The sequence below is a fragment of the Neophocaena asiaeorientalis genome, unplaced genomic scaffold, assembly GCF_003031525.2.
Source record: "Neophocaena asiaeorientalis asiaeorientalis breed wild unplaced genomic scaffold, Neophocaena_asiaeorientalis_V1.1 scaffold136, whole genome shotgun sequence".
Taxonomy (NCBI): Eukaryota; Metazoa; Chordata; class Mammalia; order Artiodactyla; family Phocoenidae; genus Neophocaena; species Neophocaena asiaeorientalis.
The window spans coordinates 3,722,076-3,742,566 of record NW_020185333.1 but is presented as its reverse complement, the minus strand read 5'-3'; the positions used below and the strand labels follow the sequence as shown (position 1 = coordinate 3,742,566).

Below are 20,491 nucleotides of genomic sequence, written 5' to 3'. Positions count from 1 at the left end.
TTATTGAATTGGCTGTCCTTTTCTATGGTTTGAGGACACTTTTATCCTAAAATAAGTTCCCATATATATTAGGTATATTTCTGAACTCTTAGTTCTGTTATGTTGTTCTGTGTTTCTCTTCTTAAAGCAAGACAACACTGTTTTTTTTAAATTTACTTTTTATTGAAGTATAGTTGATTCTCAGTGTTGTGTTAGTTTCTGGTGTACAGCAAAGTGACTCAGTTATACGTACGTGTGTGTATATATATATATACACACACATACATATGTGTGTGTGTATCTATATAATACTTTTTCATATTCTTTTCCATTATGGATTATTACAGGATATTGAATACAGTTCCCTGCACTATACAGTAGGACTTTGTTGTTTATTCTATATATAATAGTTTGCATCTGCTAGTATTTCAGCAGAATTTACTATCTGAAAAAATTTTGATTTTTTTCCCCAGTAATTCACTATCATATATCATAGTCTTTAGTAAATTTTTGTAAATGTTCATCGCAGTCTTGTGGAGGAAGAGTGTTTCTACATTTTTTTTTGGGTGGCTAATACATGCAAAACAGTATAAAAGGGTATTTTCTAAAGTCTTAGTACCATTTCCATTCCTACTTACCCTACCCCCACCACCTCCTACAGAAAACCATTTTTATCAATTTCTTGTTTGTCTTCATATGGTTTATGTAAAACATAGACAAGGAAGCACACACACATTTTATCTTTTCTCAGATAAAACGTAACGTATATACACTGTTACATATCTTGCCATTTCCTCTTAAGATATACTGGAGCTCTTTCTTTTTGGGGTAAAAATCATTCTCATTCTTTCTTATGTCTACTAAGATTCTAATGTGTGCATATTACATAGTTTGTAATGTCAAAATATTTTAATAAACCAATAATGCTGCAGTGAATAGCTTTGTATATATGCTATTTTGTATCTATGCAAGTATAATCTGCAGGCCACATTTTTAGACTTGATCTTGCTACGTCAAGTAGTAAATGTGTTTATATTTTTTATAAGTACTGTCAAATTATCCTCTATAAATATTGTACTGTTTTTTACTCGTGTGAGTAATGTATGAAAGTGCCTGTTTCTCCACATTCTCACCAACAGTATATGTATTCCACTTGATTATTGGTAATCTGATAGGTGGAAAATAGTAAATATATAATTGCAATTCTGCAATCTCATTATTAGCAAGTTTCAGCATCTTTTCAAGTTTTAAACGATCATTTTTTTTTCCTGTAAGCTGCCATTCTTTTGTGTGCTATTTAAAATTTTTATAAACAGATATGAAAATTTTTTGTTTTGATTCCAGCATGAATAATATGTACATTGTTCATTGGTATCTAAATTTGTGGTATACAGTGTTAAGTAAGATGACTCATATTCCCATAGATTTATGTGATAAAATAAGAAGATTGAAAAATTAAGAAACTATGTTATGACTAGAGCCCTAATGTTACCAAATTGTGTGGCTTTAGAAACATGATGGTCCTACTTGTTATCAAGTTCTGGAGTTAGAGATATGTCCTCCAGGTATCTTAATTTTAGTTATTAATCATACCATATTTCATTTATGGCTTTCTTGAACCTGTTCACCCTACTACTCTTTATAGTTTTATAGATTCTCATTATTTCTCCTCAAAACTCATCTTTCCAACATATCACTGCCAGTTTCCGATAGTATTTTTAGATAAGCTGTTTATGCTCATTATTAATGGTCTGGTTTTCTCCCTGGATCTGAATATTTTAACGTGTTTCCAGGTACCAGATATCAGTAGTTGTGGTCTTTGGGGTCAGGGAGAAGGGAGAGAGGAAGATGATAAAAGAATTAACATTTTTCTTCCAAATTCAAGGAAACTAATGACTGAGTGTAATATTTAAGTAAATGAGTCCTGAGTATTTATTTCTAGGATGGTTTTGCCCTAGAGTAGCAAAAAGTTTTCATCTGCCTCTTGCCTCCAGTTAATAGGTAGTGGTAATTATTGATAAAAGTAGTAAAAGAATTGTAAGGCCTTGTTCTGGTCTGAGGAGGGAAAAAGTTTTGTGAACAACAAAGCTTGGATGAAATACTGATTTATAAACGAATAATATCTAAATAATATATTCAAATAAAATATCAGTGCAACCTCTGAAGTATAAAGGATTGGTATTTTTACTAAGTCAGAGCTCTACTAATCAATCTTATAAATGAGAAAAGATAAACCTACTTGATATGGTTTCATAAAGATTAATAAATTACCATATGCTACATCCTTAGAACAGTGCCTGGCACATAGTGAATACTATGTGTTTGCTGTTATTATCATTATTGTTAGTTAAAAAGAAGCTATGTAATTCTTAGAAAGTTACTAAAGAGACCAAGCAGTGAAATTATTTCAATAGCAGGATAAAACTGTTACTACTTTGGCTCATGTAAACTCGGCATATGTTGCTTTTTGAAATTATTGATGCTTTTATTATAAGCTTAGTAGTGCTTGAAATGAAATTAAAATGGAGTTTGCATCTTTTCGTTCATAGTTCCGTTTTGTTTTTTTTCTCTGTCATCCATTTATCAAACATATTTCTTAGGTACTAATATGTCAATATTGGGAATACATAGTCAATAAAACAGAGTTAAAAATTATTGTCTTACTCTATGCCAATATAATGGACAACCTGGAAGAAATGGACAAATTCTTAGAAATGCATAACCTGCCAAGACTGAATCAGGAAGAAATAGAAAACATGAACAGACCAATCACAAGCACTGAAATTGAAACTGTGATTAAAAATCTTCCAACAAACAAAAGCCCAGGACCAGATGGCTTCACAGGCGAATTCTATCAAACTTTTAGAGAAGAGCTAGGTCACAACAAGATCCTTTTTGACCTACCTCCTAGAGAAATGGAAATAAAAACAAAAATAAACAAATGGGACCTAATGAAACTTCATAGCTTTTCCACAGCAAAGGAAACATACATTTATGTATGTCTTTGTGTGAACATATTCTTTCATTTGTCTTGGGTAAACCTGTACATGTGGAATGACTGGGTCATATGGTAAATGTAACTTAAAAAGTGTAACTTTTTAAGAAAATGCCAAACTGTCCTCCTAAGTGGTTTTACCATTTATGTTCCCACCAGCAATGTATGAGTTGCTCCATACCCTTGCTACCATTTATTATTATCAGACTTTAAAAATTTTAGGTACTAATAGGTGTGTGGTTAGTTCATTATTATTTTAGTTTTTTCCCTAATTACTGTGGGAGGGAGGGATACGCAAGAGGGAAGAGATGTGGGAACATATGTATATGTATAACTGATTCACTTTATTATAAAGCAGAAACTTACACACCATTGTAAACCAATTATACTCCAATAAAGATTTTTAAAAAAAGTTCTTTATGGAGGTTACATTTTAGTGACAAATAGATAAATGCCTATGATGTTTTTACCCCTTTTTTTGGAAAGAATTTTATTGAAGTATAATTGGCATACAGCAGATACATAAACACGTACATACATAGATACCCTAGAAACACCACCACAATCAAGATTATGTATATATTCATCATTTTCAAAAGTTTCCTGGTACCCCTTTGTAATCTTCCTCTCTTGTCATTTCCCTGATCCCTTTCTACATCCCAGGGAACCAACTACTAATCTGCTTTCTATCTATATACATTAGTTTAAATGTTCTTGAATTTTATGCAACAATCATACGGTAGATTCTCTTTTCTGGTCTTGCTTCTTTCACTCCAAATAATGATTTTGAGATTTCTTCATGTTGTTTTGGTCTCTCCTTTATTCCTTTTAGATAGGTGTACCTTGTAGAGATACTACATTTTGTTTATACATTCACCTATTGATGGATATTTGCATTATTTCCAGTTTCGGGCTATTATAAGCAATGCTGCTATGAACATTTATGTATGTCTTTGTGTGAACATACTCTTTCATTTGTCTTGGGTAAACCTGTACATGTGGAATGACTGGGTCATATGGTAAATGTAACTTAAAAAGTGTAACTTTTTAAGAAAATGCCAAACTGTCCTCCTAAGTGGTTTTACCATTTATGTTCCCACCAGCAATGTATGAGTTGCTCCATACCCTTGCTACCATTTATTATTATCAGACTTTAAAAATTTTAGGTACTAATAGGTGTGTGGTTAGTTCATTATTATTTTAGTTTTTTTCCTAATTACTAATACATGTAACTTTTCTTCATTTGCTGATTTGTCTTCTTTAATGAAGTCTCTGTTCAAACATTTGCTTATTTTTATTGGATTTTTTTAAATTATTGGATTTTGAGAGTTCTTTATATGTTTTGTGTTATGGAATGCATGTTTGTGCCCCTCCCCCTCATTCATACATTGAAACCCTCATCACCAATGTGATGGTATTTGACAATGGGACCTTTGGGAGTGATTAGGTCACCAAGGTGGAGCTCTTATAATGGGATTAGTGCCCTCAGTAAAAAGAGACAGGGGAGAGCTTATTTCTCTTTCTTTTCTCTGCCCTGTGAGATTACAACAAGAAGATAGCTGACTGCAAGCTAGGAAGAGGGCCCTCACCAAGAACCGAAATCTTAGACACATAGGAGGTTTGGACTTCCATAGAACTGTGAGAAATAAGTGTTTATTCTTTGCTTAAATAATGGCTTCATCTATATGTGTTAATATACGATATTTGTTTTTCTCCTTCTGGCTTACTTCACTCTGTATAATAGATTCTACCATGCATAAAATAGCTAGCTAGTGGGAACATGCTATAAAGCGTAGGAAGCTCAGCTCCGTGCTCTGTGACGACCTAGAATGGGTGGGAGGAGAGGGGGGTTGGGAGGGAGGTCCAAGAGGGAGGGCATAGGTATACATATAGCTGATTCATTTCATTGTACAGCAGAAACTAACACAACACTGTAAAGCAATTATACTCAAATTTAAAAAAGAAATTAAGACAGATTAAAAGAAAACAAAACACAAAAAATGAAAAAAAAGAATGGCTTCACCTAATCCATGTTAATTTGTTATAGCAACCTGAGCAGAATAAGACATTTTGATACAAGTCCTTTGTTAGATAATATGATTTGGAAACATTTTCTCCCATTCTCTTGGTCGTCATTCTCTAAACTGATTTTTGAAGAGCAGTTCTTAATTCTGAGGAAGTCTGATTTATATGATGGCAATGTAATGCCATGCTTTCTTTCTGGAATGTGGGTGTGTTGTGGTAATACCGATTTTTATTAGTTTCTATTAATTTGGTTGATATGTTTCTATGATATATCATTTTTATTTTTCCTGTATAAGCATCATCAATTTGGAAATTTAATGAATTATTTCAAAGACAGTAGATTTTCTTTGTCACTAGTGTTCCTTCAGTATCTAGTATCCTCAGGAGACATAAATAGTGTAAGTAATTCTAATCTCACCTGAGAAATATAAAAATTAGGAAGATTTGGCCTCTGTATATAGTATTTTGTGACCCATGGTACTGAAGCAGCCATTATGTCTTTATATGTTCTGTTCATCTCTATATCAAAAACAGTAGTTAGCACAGAGAATAACTCTTGTTTTCAGTAGAATCAAATGGGACCTAACAGTTTGGTTAAAATCATTAAGAAGATTCAGATTCACTTATTTTGACTTGCTGTAAGTTATAGAAATACTCTAAGAAACTATTTCAGATTTACTGTATACATGTAAACCAGCACAGATCTGGGGAACCTGGAGAGATGATTTCTAGGCAATAAAGATTCTGAGTTTAATTGCATTTTAGTATTTTTAAATGGTTTTGCCAGCATCAGTGCATTTGTTATGTGATTTTTCAGAAAGGAGTTAAAATCCTCTGACCCCGATTCTGATTGTTTCTGATTTGTAGCTGAACTAAGTGGGAAAGTTAGGTCTATCTTAAGAAAGAAAAAAAAATTAAGTAATGCAGTATTTCCCTCAGAACTATTTCTAATACAGATTGAATTATTTTATGTAGATTAAATGATAGAAAAGAGCTGGCTTCATCCTAGTCACCAATACTCATTACCAAAAAAAAGCAGTAGTTGATTAAAGTAAAAGAACTACATGTTGGCCTTTTAAGATGTTCTGAGCAATCCAGAAAGACTATTTAATTCACACCGTTTTGTAAGACTTTTTATAGTAAAATTCCACTTGGTTCTGTCTATGTTATAAACATCTCACCTTTCTTCCTTTTAAATCCTATGTTATAAACATCTCATCGTTTTTCTTCCTTTTAAATCCGTAAACGAGTTATAAGAACTGATTCATTATAAAAATTATATACTCACTATTTGTTCTTAATAGATGCGTATCTCTGAGTTTCCTGTTTTTCTGTTTTCTTAATTATAAATTTCTATAAATAGAAACCATGACTTACTACTGCCTTTGTAACCTTTCTTGGTGTCTAATAAACTGCTCTGTACAAAGGCTACTCAGGAATTGTTGTTGAGTTGCTATGATAGTGAAATTGTTTGCAAAGTCAGTTTCCCGAGCTAGCTGAGGGTTATTCCATGAGTTTGGGGGAACAAAGAAGACAGCAGAATCTATAATAGTGTCACCTCATCCTTCTGCCTGTGTTAATACCTAGAAAGTTTATTTTAAACAACTTGGAAATTTTATAGCCAGTCCATCATTAATTTTGAGTAAGATGGTGTAACAAGGTGCCAATCTATAATATCTTATCATTTCCAAAGATTTAATCACCATACATGCCTAATAACTGGAAATGAACCTCAACTTTTTGACATTACCACCAGAATACTTTTAGAGCACCTCATAAACCATGTTAAAGTCTGAAATATTAACTCAGATTTAATACTAAACTTTAGGGAATAAAACTGTTTTAATGGCTCAATGCTACTTGGGAACTCCTGCAAAAAAGTATTATCCTAACCATTAATTTACTTAACTTGTGTTTTTTGCCTTGGTTTTTGAAGAATTAAATTTAGGCTATTCATACCTGAGACGCAATCAGAATATTCAATTTCGAGTGGTTTGAGATCTGTGTTAAATTCACACTGCCACCAGGGAACTATAATTCTTAATTAGAGGTGACTTTTGATTGACTCATGAGTAATGAGAAGTAAAAGAATTATTGAAGTTAAGTACAGTAAGCTAAGTACAATGAACTTCCCTCCCAAATTTTAGGGGACCTAATAGCATTCTTTATTTAAAAGTGCTCATGATTTCCTTTATTGGGAGAGATTCCTTTTTAAGTACAGAGACAGAGAGCTGAGTTACTTTAAATGTTCAGAGCAACTAAATTTTTTTCAGAGAATAGACTTCTTATATGTGAATTAAATTTTACATAGACATTATCAAGCAAACTTTACTTTGAATTTGGCTACTTAGTCGTAATTTTCGTCTTGGCAAATTGTTGTTTTGAAGTTATTTTGACGTGTTAAATATAAAAAATTAGTAAAGGCCACACATGAACTTTTGAGAGAATAATGTAAATAATATATTATTTTAGATAATTGTTACCCATATGGCTAAACTTATAATGTTCATTCATTCATTCAGTGAATTACAGTAAACTATGCTGAGTGATTTTTTTTTTTTTTTTTTTTTTAAGACTCTTCCTAAGCAGATTCAGTTATGGAGTCCTTGGTTAAATTAAGCTGACCTAAATGGAGTGTTCCTTCAGGCAGCAGCTGTCATATTGTGATGTGTGCAGTGCTAGTGCGGCCTCCATGCCTGCCACAATGCCTGACTTACCATCAGAGAATAATAATAGAGATAAACAGAGATTAATAAGAGAGATTAGTAGAGATTAATTTAGTGATATATGTTACTACCTGTTAACATGAAATCACTATGGGAAGACTAACTATTGACTGTTGACTATTGACTATTATCAAAACGTTATCAAAACATTGACTATTATCAAAACATTCCTAACATATTGGGACCGTAATCTTGTATCCTAGAATTTCCAGGATTGTCCTAATTTCACATATTCGTGCTACTGACTATTATCAAAACATTGACTATTATCAAAACATTCCTAACATATTGGGACCGTAATCTTGTATCCTAGAATTTCCAGGATTGTCCTAATTTCACATATTCATGCTTTAGTGTCAGTATGTATTTAAGTGCACCTATCCCAATTTTGAGACTTCTTGCACTTTCCCAAGTCTTTTCTCCAATTTCTTAATAGCTTCTTTCTCCATTTCTGATGATTCTAATTCAAAGTACTTTCTTCCTATATTTAAAATGGCTCCTATATCTTAACATCTGAAAAATATTCCTAAGATAATTAGAAGAATATCTAATTTAGAATAAAATGTGCAATGTGAACTATAGGAAAAGAACTTGTCACAGTGATACTCACTTTCAAAAGTAATAGGAGACATTAATCTTACTTACAGAACTTCAAGAGGTAGAGAGCAACCTGGGTTCTAATTTTCTGATCTGCTGTGTATTATATCATTTATTTAATATTTCATTTTTATTTCCTATTTCATAAAATGGTAGAGTAACTAGAAAACACATAAGATACATTTAGGAAGAGCCAGAAAATGGGGTAATTGACCCTTTCATTTAGTTGATTCAGATTTCTTAAATAAAATGGCATTAGAGTCAAGATTTTCATTAAAATAAAATTTTAAGTTTGAAACCTCTTAAATTTGAAGAAAGCATGTTTGAATGAACCAATTTAAACATTTCTAAATAGTCCGTTGGCTTTTTCTTTAAAAAAAAAACCTCAACGATAAAGCATAGGCCATATATATTTTTTTAATGCTACAAGTTAGAAATCAGAAATACTAAATAAAATTGTGTTACACTTCGTGTATTAACACTTGTCTAACACTTGGAAATTAAATTCAAGATGCTTTTTGGTTTAGAAAGCTTTACAATGTCAAAAATTAAGAAAAATTTAAAAAATCTAATAGATGGAAAAACATTCAAAAGGCTTTGTTTTGGATAAAATAGTCAAGATCCCAGTTTATCCTTGGGTGAATTAACCTTAGTCATTTGACCTAGAGCCACTAAGTTATTCCATTTTTTTATGAGTATGGGACTCTGTCACCCAGTCTGCCTTTGCAATTTGTCAGATGAGTTTCCATAGTTACTAACCTACCATAGTACAAATTTCCTGTTCCTGGACATGATAGTAGACAGTTAGCACTCTCTTTCCCCAGAGACATGCTGTCGCCACTGGTTAAGTTTAGTTGTGGCATGATTCCAGATTTATTTTGTTGATTCTTTGGCACATGTTGTCAAACCAAGATGTTTGTCCCCTCAATTTTATGTACTCTGTTTGCTTTACTGATGTTTGCTTAATTAGGAATATGTACAGGGCAAGCAATTAGCCTATTGTTGACTCATTGTTTTTTAAGGTATTGCTTGCTATTTGGGAATCTGACTCTGAAAAGATATAAGCCCCAAAGTGATATACGTGTTTCCTTGGGCGTATAAATTAAGAAGTTAATCTTATAATTCAGACTAAACAGTATTTTATTACTGAGGAATTAGTAAGACTTGTTGGGGGAAAAGACTTATCCAGAGTGGAACTTTGGTTTGAATCATTGGTGCTGCCTTAACAAATATTTCTCAAAAATCATTAGGCTTGTTATCATTCCCATATTTATAAAAATGTACAACTCACTTTCTTTACCTTTGTGTGCTGATTACTAGCAAATATGTATGTAATATATTCAGGATCACCTCTTATGATGACCTCCTGTATGTCTATTTTTTTTTTATTCTTCAATTTGTTAATATGGTGTATCACATTGATTGATTTGCATATATTGAAGAATCCTTGCATCCCTGGGATAAATCCCATTTGATCATGGTGTATGATACTTTTTTTTTTAATTCAAACAGGAAGTCACAAAAATTATAATCATCCTCATCAGTTCACTCAGTCCCATGTAATTAATTTTTTTTCATCTTGATCTTTTTGTTAGCACTTTTATGAGTTCATCAGTTTTCCATTAGAGTTCTGAAAATGCTTATTCATTCAGTTCAGCAGTATAGTCAGTTACCAGAAACCTGTACTTGTCAGAGGCTTTTCCATGAATTCCTTGAAGATGAAACCCTTTAATAGGAACATTTTTGCAAAAGCATCAGAGTACACCCAGAACTGTCTGTAAATGACAAAAGACATAAAAATGACCACGGTTAAATATTTGATGAAAGTTCATAGTAATGCAATTGACAAGGAAATTTAGTTAGTTCTGAGATATACATTTTATAGTAATAACTAGAATTATGACTTATAACATTTTACCAGAACATATAAGATTTTTAGAAATTTCATGTAATGTCTGAAACATTTATATTAACATATTTCCATACAAATAACCCAAAGGAAGTTAAGTATTAGTTGGTTTTTTTGTTTGTTTGTTTGCTTTTTTATACTGCAGGGATTGCATTGAATCTGTAGATTGCTTTGGGTAATATAGTCATTTTCACAATATTGATTCTTCCAATCCAAGAACATGGTATATCTCCCCATCTGTTGGTATCATCTTTAATTTCTTTCATCAGTGTCTTATAGTTTTCTGCATAGAGGTCTTTTGTCTCCCTAGGTAGGTTTATTCGTAGGTATTTTATTCTTTTTGTTGCAGTGGTAAATGGGAGTGTTTCCATAATTTCTCTTACAGATTTTTCATCATTAGTGTATAGGGATGCAAGAGATTTCTGTGCATTAATTTTGTATCCTGCAACTTTACCAAATTCATTGATCAGTAGTTTTCTGGTGGCATTTTTAGGATTCTCTATGTATAGTATCATGTCATCTGCAGTGACAGTTTTACTTCTTCTTTTCTAATTTGTATTCCTTTTATTTCTCTTCCTTCTCTGATTGCCATGGCTAGGACTTCCAAAACTATGTTGAATAATAGTGGTGAGAGTGGACATGCTTATCTCATTCCTGATCTTAGAGGAAATGCTTTCAGTTTTTCACCATTGAGAATAATGTTTGCTGTGGCTTTGTCGTATATGGCCTTTATTATGTGGAGGTAGGTTCCCTCTATGCCCACTTGCTGCAGAGTTTTTATCATAAATCGTTGTTGAATTTTGTCAAAAGCTTTTTCTGCATCTATTGAGGTGATCATATGGTTTTTATTCTGCAATTTGTTAGTATGGTGTATCACACTAATTGATTTGCATATATTGAAGAATCCTTGCATCCCTGGGATAAATCCCACTTGATCATGGTGTATGATCATTTTAATGTGTTGTTGGATTCTTTTTTTTTTTTTTACATCTTTATTGGAGTATAATTGCTTAACAATGGTGTGCTAGTTTCTGCTTTATAACAAAGTGAATCAGCTATACATATACATATGTTCGCATATCTCTTCCCTCTTGCATCTCCCTCCCTCCAACCCTCCCTATCCCACGATTCCAGGTGGTCACAAAGCAGCGAGCTGATCTCCCTGTGCTATGCGGCTGCTTCCCACTAACTATCTATTTTACGTTTGGTGGTGTATATATGTCCATGCCACTCTCTCGCTTTGTCACAGCTTACCCTTCCCCCTCCCCATTTTGTTGTTGGATTCTGTTTGCTAGTATTTTGTTGAGGATTTTTGCATCTATATTCATCAGTGATATTGGTCTGTAATTTTCTTTTTTTGTAGTATCTTTGTCTGGTTTTGGTATCAGGGTGATGGTGGCCTCATAGAATGAGTTTGGGAGTGTTCCTTCCTCTGCAATTTTTTGGAAGAGTTTGAGAAGGTTGGGTGTTAGCTCCTTTGTAAATGTTTGATAAGAGTTCACCTGTGAAGCCATCTGGTCCTGGACTCTTGTTTGTTGGAAGATTTTTAATCACAGTTTCAATTGCATTACTTGTGACTGGTCTGTTCATATTTTCTGTTTCTTCCTGGTTCAGTCTTGGAGGGTTATACCTTTGTAAGAATTTGTCCATTTCTTCCAGGTTATCCATTTTATTGGCATGATCTTTGCTATTGTTTTCTTTGTTTCTATTTCATTTATTTCTGCTCTGGTCTTTATGATTTCTTTCCTTCTGCTAACTTTGGGTTTTGTTTGTTCTTCTTTCTCTAGTTCCTTTAGGTGTAAGGTTAGATTGTTTATTTGAGATTTTTCTTGTTTCTTGAGGTAGGCTTGTATAGCTATAAACTTACCTCTTAGAACTGCTTTTGCCGCATCCCATAGGTTTTCAATTGTCGTGTTTTCATTGTCATTCGTCTCTAGGTATTTTTTGATTTCCTCTTTGATTTCTTTAGTGATCTCTTGGTTATTTAGTAACGTGTTGTTTAGCCTCCATGTGTTTGTGTTTTTTACGTTTTTTTTCCCTATAGTTCATTTCTAATCTCATAGCGTTGGTTAGAAAAGATGGTTGATATGATTTCAATTTTCATAAATTTACTGAGGCTTGATTTGTGGCCCAAGATGTGATCTATCTTGAAGAATGTTCCGTGCGCACTTGAGAAGAAAGTGTAATCTGCTGTTTTTGGATGGAATGTCCTATAAATATCAATTAAATCTATCTGGTCTATTGTGTCATTTAAAGCTTCTGTTTCTTTATTTATTTTCATTTTGGATGATCTGTCCATTGATGTAAGTGAGGTGTTGAAGTCCCCCACTATTGTGTTATTTTGTATTGTTCATCTCTGTTTGTTCTTTAATTCTTTTAGGTCTTTGTTAAACATTTCTTGTACCTTCTCGATGTTTGCCTCCATTATTTTTCCAAGGTCCTGGATCATCTTCACTGTCATTATTCTGAATTCTTTTTCTGGAAGGTTGCCTATCTCTACTTCATTTAGTTGTTTTTCTGGGGTTTTATCTTGTTCCTTCATCTGGTACATAGCCCTCTTCCTTTTCATGTTGTCTATCTTTCTTTCTGTGAATGTGGTTTTTGTTCCACAGGCTGTAGGATTGTAGTTCTTCTTGCTTCTGCTCTCTGCCCACTAGTGGATGAGGCTATCTAAGAGGCTTGATGGGAGGGACTCTGTCTATTTCTTGTTTTTCAGGAGACCCAGCTTTAGTTCATTTAGCATTTCTATGATTACATAGTTGCTTATCTGTTTTTTTCCACAGAGCTGAACAACTTGATGATTTCCTATTGTTCTTTTAATTCCTTGTTTAAAGGACTTAGCTGATGTCTTTTGTTGTATGTGATAGGAGGCATTAATGAATTGGAAGTAAAATTGAATTTCAAGGCCCATTCTAGTCCTGTTGTTGCAGGAAGGGATACCCCTTCCAGGGCCCAAGAGTGGGCTCTTGTCTAACACTCTGAAATGAATTGTCGGAGGAGACACCCGTGCTGACAAAGCAAGAGACTTTATTGGGAAGGGGCACCTGGGTGGAGTGTAGGAGGGTAAGGGAACCCAGGAGGACTGCTCTGCCATGTGGCTTGCAGTCTCAGTTTTTACTGTGATGAGATTAGTTTCTCGGTTGTCTCTGGCCAGTCATTCTGACTCAGGGTCCTTTCTGGTGGCGCGCACAACTGCTCAGCCAAGTTAGATTCCAGCAAGGAGGATTCTGGGAGATTGGTAGGACATGTGGACTGGCATCTCCTCTCTCTCCTTTTGACCTTTCAAATATTCTTCTTGTTGGTGGTGGCTTGTTAGTTCCATGTTCCTTACAAGCATCTCCTGTCATAAAATAACTCATGCAGATTGTTGCTGTCTTTGCCTGGCCAGGGCGGGCGGTTTCAGTCAGTGTTTCCCCTAACACTCTCTCTTGATTCTTTTTTTTTCTTTTTTTCCCTGAGTAAATAATATTGGTGGTAGATTGAAAAATAACATTGGTGTTACTTGGGACCAGTGTTCTGCATAAATATTTCAGTGTGATTCTGAGCATAATATTTAACTATATAATTGATTAGTTAATGAGTTACTAAAAGCAGTCACATTAGAGGTAACTGACTCTATTCTATCCATGTTTTCATTGAGTGTAATTTCAAGACCTATTTCCATGTAGTATTATTGAGTCTTCATAAAAAACAATTTGACATACGCAAAACTTACTTAACATTTTTTTCACCTTTTTTTTAAGGAAGAAAAAGATTTTCTTCTTAAAATGCAAATTATACCTTGTTTTATGGTTGGTTTACAATTATGACTGTTTGACTGCCCACATAGATACTAAAGCTTAAAATACACTTTGAATGAAATCTTTACAGTAGTTTTACTACAATGAATAGTAGATGAAATATAGAACTTGCCAACTGCAGAATATTTCATGTACATAAGTAACTTTGGAAGAAAGAGAATTGAAGGTCTTTGAAAGGAAATACTTAGCCTTATAATAATTCCTATTTTAAATTCATTGGCACTTTACAAAGGTAATCTCAATTTCAAATGTTTGGTGGGCATTAATTATTTAGGCTATCAATCCTGTTTATTAAAAGAAATGCCATGTAAATGTATTTGTTTGAAACATTTTATATGCCTTAATACTAATGTATGTGTTCCCATGGAAACCACAAATATCCCTTTAGAAATATGATGTAAAAGAGTAGCTTTACTTAACTAGAACCTGAGAAATTGCAGGCTATATTCAAGAAAAGATAGCTATAAAGTTGAAAATTTTTGCTGTGGTTACTTCTTGCTGAGATATGAACTGCATGTAAAACTGTAAAACCATACGTGTGTGTACGTGCAATTTTCAAAACAAATTAATTGTACTAGAACACAAAAATACAGAATAGAAAATGAAAAAAGTGGTAAGTTAGACTTTGTTAAAGTTAAAAATGTTTGGTCTTCGAAAGACACCAGTAAGAAAACAAAGGCAAACCATAGATTGGAAGAAAATATTTGCGACATATATATCAGACAAAGGAATTATATCCAAAATACATAAAGAAGTCTTCCAACTCAATAACAGGAAAACAACGAACAACCCAATTTTTAAAAAAGTGGACAGAAGATGTGTGCAGTCATCCCTCATTATGGGTTGCGGGTGGAGGGGATTGGTTTGAGGTCACCCTGCAAACACGAAAATCTGCACATGCTCAAGTCATTTATATAATATCACATAGCTGAATCATATGGTAGTTGTTTTTGTTTTTTTTTAACAACTTTATTGGAGTATATTTGCTTTACAATGGTGTGTTAGTTTCTTCTTTATAACAAAGTGAATCAGTTATACGTATACATTCATCCCCATATCTCTTCCCTCTTGTGTCTCCCTCCCTCCTACCTTCCCAACCCCACCCCTCTAGGTGGTCACAAAGCAGCGAGCTGATCTCCCTGTGCTATGCGGCTGCTTCCCACTAGCTATCTATTTTACGTTTGGTAGTGTATATATGTCCATGCCACAAAAAAAAAATTAGAAAAAAAATAAAATACATACAAATATTGAATTATGTTGTAAACCTGAAACTAATATAATGTTATATATCAATTATACTTCAATTTAAAAAATTAATTCATTAAAGTAATACAAGCTTATCTTGGGGAAAAAAAAGATGACCGCATTTGTATATAACCTATCCACATTCTTTCATATACTTTAAATCATCTCTCAATTTAATGCAAATTATACCTTGTTTTATGGTTGGTTTACAATTATGACTGTTTGACTGCCCACATAGATACTAAAGCTTAAAATACACTTTGAATGAAATCTTTACAGTAGTTTTACTACAATGAATAGTAGATGAAATATAGAACTTGCCAACTGCAGAATATTTCATGTACATAAGTAACTTTGGAAGAAAGAGAATTGAAGGTCTTTGAAAGGAAATACTTAGCCTTATAATAATTCCTATTTTAAATTCATTGGCACTTTACAAAGGTAATCTCAATTTCAAATGTTTGGTGGGCATTAATTATTTAGGCTATCAATCCTGTTTATTAAAAGAAATGCCATGTAAATGTATTTGTTTGAAACATTTTATATGCCTTAATACTAATGTATGTGTTCCCATGGAAACCACAAATATCCCTTTAGAAATATGATGTAAAAGAGTAGCTTTACTTAACTAGAACCTGAGAAATTGCAGGCTATATTCAAGAAAAGATAGCTATAAAGTTGAAAATTTTTGCTGTGGTTACTTCTTGCTGAGATATGAACTGCATGTAAAACTGTAAAACCATACGTGTGTGTACGTGCAATTTTCAAAACAAATTAATTGTACTAGAACACAAAAATACAGAATAGAAAATGAAAAAAGTGGTAAGTTAGACTTTGTTAAAGTTAAAAATGTTTGGTCTTCGAAAGACACCAGTAAGAAAACAAAGGCAAACCATAGATTGGAAGAAAATATTTGCGACATATATATCAGACAAAGGAATTATATCCAAAATACATAAAGAAGTCTTCCAACTCAATAACAGGAAAACAACGAACAACCCAATTTTTAAAAAAGTGGACAGAAGATGTGTGCAGTCATCCCTCATTATGGGTTGCGGGTGGAGGGGATTGGTTTGAGGTCACCCTGCAAACACGAAAATCTGCACATGCTCAAGTCATTTATATAATATCACATAGCTGAATCATATGGTAGTTGTTTTTGTTTTTTTTTAACAACTTTATTGGAGTATATTTGCTTTACAATGGTGTGTTAGTTTCTTCTTTATAACAAAGTGAATCAGTTATACGTATACATTCATCCCCATATCTCTTCCCTCTTGTGTCTCCCTCCCTCCTACCTTCCCAACCCCACCCCTCTAGGTGGTCACAAAGCAGCGAGCTGATCTCCCTGTGCTATGCGGCTGCTTCCCACTAGCTATCTATTTTACGTTTGGTAGTGTATATATGTCCATGCCACAAAAAAAAAATTAGAAAAAAAATAAAATACATACAAATATTGAATTATGTTGTAAACCTGAAACTAATATAATGTTATATATCAATTATACTTCAATTTAAAAAATTAATTCATTAAAGTAATACAAGCTTATCTTGGGGAAAAAAAAGATGACCGCATTTGTATATAACCTATCCACATTCTTTCATATACTTTAAATCATCTCTCAATTACTTATAATTACATTGTACCTAGTACCTGTTAATGCTTTGTAAATGTTTGTAAATACAATGTAATGCTATGTAAATAGTTACCATTGTGTGGGGAAATTCAAATTTTTCATTTTGGAACTTTCTGGAAAATGTTTTCAAATTGTTTTTCAATTTCTGGTTGGTTGAATCCTCGTGTGGGGAGCCCACAGTTATGAAGGGCTGACTGTATAGACTTTTCATCAAAGAAGATATGCTAATGGCCAATTGGAACTTTAAATTTTATAATTCTACTTTTGTATTTGTTCAGTTTATATAAAAGCAGCTTATACTTAAATTTATTTTCCATTTTTGCTCTACTAGGTTAATTTTCATTATTATTTCTGTCCTTATATCTCAAAGTACTGTATGTAGTTAAAAGTCCAAATACCAAACTTCTTTCAGAGCGTATTCCCTCACCCTCATTACGATTCTTATGTACAAGGATGAATAAGTAATGTGGTTCTGCAAGAAGTGACTCAAGTTTATATTTTTATTTTGAAGTTCTCTACAACTGAGTGATCCTGTTTTTGATGGTAGTTTGTTCCCATAATGAACTAATTGCCTCTGATCCTCGTTTTTAAAAATGAGGAATGTGATATTATGGGTTACCTAACTTGCCACACGTGCATTAATAATTTTACTAACTCCCAAGGCATTGTATTTTATTTTTGATGGCCAGCCTTGCTAGAAAATTAGAAATCTCTAGCCACCTTTCAACCTAATTAGTCCCGATTCTGACTTCTGTAATTCTCAAAATTCTTTTAAGCATTTTAAGCTGCAGCTATTAAGAACAGATTTCTTTTACCCCAGATACTTTTCATACATACCTCAAATGCTTACAACAACCCTTCAGGAATTGTTTGATAGCTTTTTCCAATATTTAAAGTTCTCTGACTTGCTCTTACTGTTTTTAAAAACCAACTTGAGCGTTTACAGTGTTTTTAACCATTCCTTATATGATACAGTTGATCTTCCCTCTCTGGTCCCTCTCCTCTATGAAAATTCTAGTTTAATATTTCTCATGAAATATGTTTTCTGGAACAAATTGCAATAGTCCAGAATTGGTAAGTGCCAAATGAACTTGAACCTTCTCTTTTCTAACATCTGTACTTCTATTAAAATGGTCTGCTTTCGTGTGTGTGTGTGTGTGTGTGTGTGTGTGTGTGTGTGTTTGACAGCCAGTCCTGTCAATCCAAATACCTTCCTTTCAGTTATATTGATTTTCTAACCTAATTGTGTTTTTCTCCATTACATTTAACCTTTATTTTAGATAAAATTCCAACCTATTGCAAATGTTTTAACTAATACAATAAAAATTAAGGAATTTTTATTTTTTTAATGCCCTGAGCTGGTGTGAGAAAAAAATAGGTAGCCATAGTGATATGACTCAAAATGAGTGAATGAGATGTCAAGACCTAGTTGGATTATCAAAATCAATTATTGTAACATTCATGCCTCCTTACTTGAAGACAATCTCCTGCTTATTTTCCCCATGCTCCACATCAACGCCTTTTTGTGTCACATTTGTTTTTACTTTATATGCTTTACACTGTGTAGATTTTTCAAACGATGGGCACATATTCTAATTTTTAAAACTTTCTGATTAAGAAATGAGAACTATTAGGAGAAAAAAATTAGAATTGGGTATAGCGGGAAGCAATGTTGAGAACAGAAGTAGAGAAAGAATGAACTTGCATCTCTGGTAATCTTGAAAGTAAGAAAAACTGTGATGTTGTAGAGTAAAAGTGGAGTGGGGAAAAAATAAAATATGTATGGATTATAAAGCTTTCCAGATACAATCTGGTGGCATAGGATGTGTTATACCTATGAGGTAATTAGAGTTTCAGACAAAAATTGGTGCCCAAGGGTTGTTAGTCTGGGACTACACCCACCTTTTTCTGGTGGTTAAATGCTGCCACTTGGCTTCTGCCATCCCAGGATGCCATTTTCTCCATTTAGTGCAGAAAGCCAGTTCGTTGGCAGCACTACCCATTCATTCTTGGCTTACAGAGAATCGCTACGCCAGAGCTCTTCAGTAATGCCAGAGCTTACCTATTGAATGCATTTCATACAGAATTGATCAAGAGAATGTTCTCAGGACTCTACTGGAGGTGCACAGTTAAGGGATGGCTAAACAGGTCTTACATGATAAACCCACCCTTAACATTTGGTTTCCTTAAGTCTTTGGATACTTTCCACTATAATATATCAAGGAAATGCCAGAATTTCACCTTCATTTAGGGTAGTCCACGTTTGGGCCTGGATTTCAGTCATCTAACCTGACTATTAGAGCTACTACCAGCTACTCAATATATTGAATCAAGAATCTTGATTTAGTACATCTTTATAAACATGTTTTGTTTGATTCAACATTACATTCCTTCTAGCTGATCCAAAACCCTTAGTATCTGTTTCCACTTAGGTTCTAAAGGTTTCTATCTCCATAAACTGGCAAAATCTTGCAATTGCAGGGTGCGGGGGCGCGCTTAGTAGTTTACCCTAGGGTATATTGATGTAGAAAATTAAGCAATTCCTTAAAAAAAGAAAACACTATAAACAACTAAAAGAAAATAGTTGGCACTTACATCATGTTGCCTAGAAATCTCCTAAAGTAAATCTACCGTTTCATTATATAATTTTTCTCCACATCATCACAGGCAGCAGTGCTTCTAAACTTTATCCCACTGTATAGTAGGGTTCCCTTTCCTTCAGCTTCAATAGCATTTGCCTAACCTTCCTTTTAGTGCACAGCAAACGCGTCCTTGAAAGCCATCAAGCTTTGTTAACTCTCTCTTCAGTATCCTTCTGTTTCCTGTAGCTTTGTCCCAAAGCCACTGCCACATGTTGAAGATTTTGTTACAGTAGCACCTCACTTTCAAGGACCAAAGTGTTGATTTTCTGTTGCTGCATAACCAACCACCCAAATTTAATGGCTTACATAAACAATAGTCATTTAATTACTGGGATTGACTAGGTGCCACTAGGTGGTTATTGCTCAGGGTTTCTCACAAAGTTTCGGGCATATGGTGGCTGGCTATAGACACCTGAAGCCTCATTGATTTTAGATGGAGACATTTGAAGGCTCCGGTTCCTGCTCTGGGAAGGCTCAAACAGCCAGGGTCCCGAGCAATGTATACTCCTGCCCCCACCCACACCCGCCAAAGGTCTCTGTCTGTCTCTGTCTCTCTTCCTCTGTATTCTCTCTGCATGCTCTCTAGCTTGGCAGCTTCTGGGCACCGAGACTTACTACATGGCAGCTCAAGATTCAAGGATACAAGGCAAGGTGGTGATGCAGACTCTACTTCTTGTTGGGGGACTATATTCTGTAAGACCATGTGTGACTCAAAATAAACGTTGCAGCAATTTTTGAAAAATACAGTTTGCTGCTTCTTTGTGTTCTCTTGTATCCAGAGCCTGTTGAAGGGTGTAAATATAAAACTAACTGTTAGATAGCAATATAGGAATGTAAGTCTTTGCAAGACTTGTAATGTCACTTTACAATCTATTTACCTTATATTTGCATTGTAGTTGCCATACATTGTTGGAAGGTCACACCACTTCATGACCA

At 33.7% G+C, this 20,491-nt stretch overlaps 1 protein-coding gene across 1 annotated transcript in view; it reads left to right on the top strand.

Annotated features, from left to right (window-relative positions):
- NECTIN3 (nectin cell adhesion molecule 3) overlaps window positions 1-20,491 on the top strand; it is a 127,760-nt gene that overhangs the window by 84,416 nt on the left and 22,853 nt on the right. The gene's annotated exons all lie outside the window — the stretch shown is intronic.